The sequence below is a fragment of the Scyliorhinus torazame genome, chromosome 12 (genome assembly GCF_047496885.1).
Source record: "Scyliorhinus torazame isolate Kashiwa2021f chromosome 12, sScyTor2.1, whole genome shotgun sequence".
Lineage (NCBI taxonomy): Eukaryota > Metazoa > Chordata > Chondrichthyes > Carcharhiniformes > Scyliorhinidae > Scyliorhinus > Scyliorhinus torazame.
The window spans coordinates 106,319,609-106,324,636 of NC_092718.1; the positions used below are offsets into that span (position 1 = coordinate 106,319,609).

At 46.9% G+C, this 5,028-nt stretch overlaps 1 protein-coding gene across 2 annotated transcripts in view; it reads right to left on the reverse strand.

The window, feature by feature from the left end:
• LOC140386601 (claudin domain-containing protein 1-like) overlaps positions 1–3,301 on the reverse strand; it is a 157,995-nt gene extending 154,694 nt beyond the window's left edge. The window contains exon 1 of one of the 2 annotated variants that reach the window (XM_072469075.1): positions 3,155–3,301. The gene's annotated coding sequence lies outside the window, so the exon portion shown is untranslated. The remainder of the gene's footprint in view (positions 1–3,154) is intronic. The other variant, XM_072469074.1, reaches the window with a different exon arrangement.
• Positions 3,302–5,028: the final 1,727 nt, after the last annotated feature.

Here is a 5,028-nt window from a genome sequence, read left to right on the forward strand (position 1 = left end):
CTAACTAAATGGTTGTTGGGTCTTTGATCAATATCCGGTTGAACCTTGTGGTGGTATCATTTGATACCTGCCGATTCTGAAAGCAATATATCAATATCTAGACAAAAGGGCAACCTTATTGACTGCCATATTTCTAGCGAGTAAATATAGCAACACCGTGGCCTGAATATCCCGAGTCATCCAGGGTGCCCTCCTTTTATGAGCCTTACCCTCACTCTAAAAGGAATGTGCTCACCTTGAACACTCGTGAACATCTTTTTGAAAGATTTCCACTTACCTGCTGTCCCCTTGCTTGCAAATAGGCACCCCCAATTAACTTTTGAAAGTAGGATAGAACAAACAAAATAGTGAGTAAGCACAGGACAGAGACCCCAAACTTGTACACATTGGATAGATAGGGAATGCACAACAGTCAATGCGAGAGAGAGACCCGTTTGCAAATGCAGCCAAGACAATGGGAGTGGGCATGTTGATCCCCAAATTTCTTTCTCTGTCAGTCTGGCCTCAATAAAAGTTGAGATGGATTCGCACGTAAAAAGAAGTTATTTATTTAGCTTGCAAGCTTGATTCATTTCATAGAAATATAAGAGACATCCAGTTTCCTATATCCCAGAAAGCGAATGAACAAAGAAACAAAGGGATCTCTGCAAATCAATTCAAATGGTATCAAGTTTCACATACTCGACGGACATAGGTCAGCCTATGTCCCTCCTGACCTGTTCGATCTATTCTGATTGGCTCACTTCCAATCCCTTTCTCTGGCCCCTATCAATGCAGCATCACTCTCATAGACACACCTCTTCCTGCTTTTTCCATGCGGTCTCAAACCCCTTTGTCCCTAACTGCCAGAATCAAAGTGGCTTATTTCTACATTACATTAACTAGTATCTCTAAAGTAACTATTTTATATCACATTCGTCAGGCAGTGAAACAGAGAAAGGCCCATGCAGAGCACAATCACTCCCTCATTGCACTTGCCCCTTCCCTGACCACCTCCCACAATCTGTCCCATTTATCCCATACTATAGAGCTGAAGCCCACCACTGTCAACAGTTCACCTAATTAGCTGATCTGCATCACACTTTCCCCCTCAGCACACAGCCCAATTGACAAATTGCATCCCTCAGCCTCTCTCAACAGGCATTGGGATCAGTTAGTTCTTTGGACAAGGTACCCAGCTGCACTCTCAATTCCTGCTGTAACTTTAAGCCCCATCCCGATCCTGAAGAGAAAATGCACCAATCCCAGATAAAAGAGGAAAGGGTTGCAGTGGATAGGGACAGAGACAGAAGGCATGCTAAAGGCAGACAGAGTCGCACAGTGACAGGTGGGCTCGAGGGACACATGTGGAGGCTGACACTCCCATTTCTATAGTGCCTTGCTGTTCCAAAACACGTTACAATCAATTAAGTCCTTCAGTTCAAAAGGTGTCCATCCCTCTCCCTGGGTAAATCGGAGTTGAAGTCAGTCTGTTTGCAACCTTGGAGTCACATTAATCCTAAAGTGAGCTTCCATCTACATATTCATGCCATGACAAAGACCTCCTACTTCCACCACCGTGTTAGTGCCAATCTTCATCCCTGTTTCAGCTCATTGCTGCTGAGACTGTCATCCATGCCTACACTACCTCTACACCATATGACATAAGTGCAGAAGTAGGCCATTTGGCCCATTGAGTCTGCCCCGCCATTTAATGAGGGATCTGAGATTTAATTCTCAGCTCCACTTTCTCATCTAAGCCCGATAACCCTTGGTTCCCTCAGTGATTAAAAATCTGTCTACCTCAGCCTTGAACATACTTAACCACCCAGCCTCCAGTCCTCTGCAGTAGACTTGACAGTTAACACACTCCTGTCTGGTCTCCCACATTCTACCTCGAGATCATCCAAACCGCTGCTGCACAGTGTCATAACTTGCAGCAAGTCCTGTTTCCCCCCAGTCCCAGTGCTCGATGATGGACATTGGCTCCTGATCAAGCAATGTTTTGACTTCAACATTTTCATCCTTGTTTGCAATCTCTCCGTCGTTTCCGTCTCCCTATCAAGTTGTCTCCAGGCCCGCAGCCCTCCCGAGATATTGGCGGTCTATCTTTGACCACTTGTTCTGATTAAATTGTAATTGCCTCACTGCTGGCAGCTGTGCAGTCAGCAGCCTGGGCAGTTTCCTCTTTGACCAAGATTTTGGTCAACTGAACTCCTTTGCTTCGGTGTCATATGGTGTTTATAACGCTCTGGTGAAGAGCCTTGCAATGCAAGTTGTTGCTGCAATGCAACAACAACAACCAATTTGTACATAGCAAGATTCAATGGACCCTTGTGTACAAATTGGCTGCTGTTTATGGCATTTTCCTTGCTGTTGACAGAAGCCCAACTCATACGTCAGCCGTGGCTCAGTGCGGGAGCACTCTTGCCTCAGAACCACACAGGTTGGGGTCCGACTCCGCGACTCAAGGTCACAAACCAGGGCTTTGGGGGGGGGGGGGGGGGGGGGGGTTAATAAAGCACTTCCATTATTCAGACAAGAAGTTAAACCAAGGGTCACCCAGTTGCCATTTTGCCTGTTAGGAAGACACCACAGGTTACGCACCCCTCTTCCACCCTCCTGATGTCCTGGCAAATATTCTACTCTTCAATTGTTACACAATAAAATCTCAGATGCTCTGGGTCATTGCCACATGGCTGTTTGTGGGATCTTACTCTGGCAAAATTGACTCCCACGTTATGATGGTTACTGAATTTCAAATGAAAATCCACTTATGATGTCTGTGATACGACGAAACATCTTGCGCTCTTGAAAAGTGCCCTTACAACCCAAATCTTTCCTTATGTTTGGGCTGAGGGGGACAGGATATCAGCAAATTGAACACCTCCTTACTCTCCTCCCCACCCTCTATTTCACATAGAGAGATCTTTCACACCCACCTGAGGGAGCAGCCCGGGCTCTCTGGTTAATGAGCTCTCTGACACTCAGCTTGATTCAGCCCAACCTCAACCTTGTCTGCTCTCAGGAAAACAACCCCAGCCTCTCCACTTTCACCCAGTCACGACAGCATCTCTGCCCCCACCCGGCGCTCTGAAACCCTCCCGATCCGAGCAGTGGCCTCCAATCTCCCCTTGAAGCTCTTCACTTCCTCCACCCCGCGACCCTCCATTACCTGCAACCGCTCCAGCCTTCCACCGCCACTTCCTCTCCAACGGAGGGAGAGAAGCTACTTCCGGTCAGTACCCTCGTCATCTCGTTCTGTCACTCCTTTCTGGGCCCCACCTCCTCGATACGTTGCTCCACCAGTGTAACGTCTGACGTCATCCTGCCTATTCAGTCCGTCACCCAGCTGAGGTTCCGCCCAATCCATGACGTCAATAACTAACCCCGCCCCCTCCCCACTGACGCAACGTCACGTTCACCTGGTTGGACTTCCGCTAGAGACCATGACCCTGACGTCACCAATTCCCTCTTCCCATCACGTGACCCTAATCTCGCGGCCTTTTTTAAGGTTACCACATGGTTTTTGTGCTATTTGTGGCCGATATTTTGTGATATTTTGTGCTCTTTAATGCGGTTAAAGTGGGAAATTTATCGCCTCCTCCACTGGCCATTGGCTGAAATACAAGACGTTGTGGATCCAGCCGGGACCTCTGAACCATGGATTCCCCAAGGCTGCAACAGGTCTGACGAAGGTGATGGGAGCAAATGGTCTCCCCTCTGGGTCTGCACCACAACGATCAACACACCACAGTTCACATCAAGCAAACAGTGCAACACATTCATCTGACAATCTCCCTTGAAGAACAATGGTGGATACAAGAAAAGGAAGCTGAACCTCCTCAGGGTCGTAGAGAAGACTCAGCTCCAAGGAAGCCGAGGCAACATTATCACTGAGACTGACAGCATGTTCCTGTCACAAAAACAGAAAATACTGGACAACCTCAGCTGGTCTGACAGCATCTGTGGAGAGAAAAGGGAGCTGACATTTCAAGATTGCTAAAACTTTGACAAAGTCACCCAGACTTGAAACATTAGCCCTCTTCTCTCCACAGATGCTGAGGTTGTCCAGTACTTTCTGTTTTTATTTTGGATTCCAGTAATTTGCTTTTGTCAGCATGTGCCTGCCTTCTGTCTCATCTCAACTCACAGCTCATCCTCATCTTCCTCCCTAGCCTGATGTTCAAGATGCAGATGATGCACCCAAAGATTGCTTTCCCAACCACTCCACTCACCTCATACCAATCTTCCCCTTTCAAATTCCTGCTTTCAAACCTCCAAATGAAAACTGTCACCTGTTCGGCCACATCAGACCAAGGAGAAACAGCAACAGCACAGCATTTTCTCTTTCGTTTCAGATTCCAGCATCCGCAGTAATTTGCTTTTATTCACTGACAAATGAAGTTCAACACTGATAAATGTGAAGTGGTACATTTTGGCAGGGAGAATTGGGCGATCACATTACTCGGAAACTGCAAGTTAAGGTGGGGGTCAAAGAACAGGGAATGGCAAAGTACAAATGGATCAGTAAAAATTGAGCGTTTCGAGTCCAATATGATTTCTTTGGTTCTCAGACTTGAAATGTTACAAATATACTTCTTTGTTGACAGATGCTGCCAGATCTGAGGTTTTTCCAGGGTAATCTGTTTTTATTTCAGATTTCCACCATGCACAACATTTTGCTTTCACTAAGTGTTGTGCCACAGGGTAGCAAGACTATAACAGTTGCCAATCAAGTACAAAATTTTATTTTTAAGAGGGCTAGAATTGAAAAATAGGGAAATCCTACTGAACCTGTATTGAACATAGACCATAGTTAGATCATACTCAAGAAGTCATTTTCAAACTCGGCGTCATGACCCATGGCCGGGTGTAGGGAGGGTAGCGGAGCGATCGGTTGCAGCGTTCCTGATCACGGGAAGAAGTGCTAAATGGCCGTGACCGGCTTTTAAAAATGCTGGCTGAGACTAGCTTTCAAAAATGCCAGCCGTCCTGCGCATGCATGCACAGTCGGATAGAGCAGTGCCCAGGCCCGGAGCCCAGAGG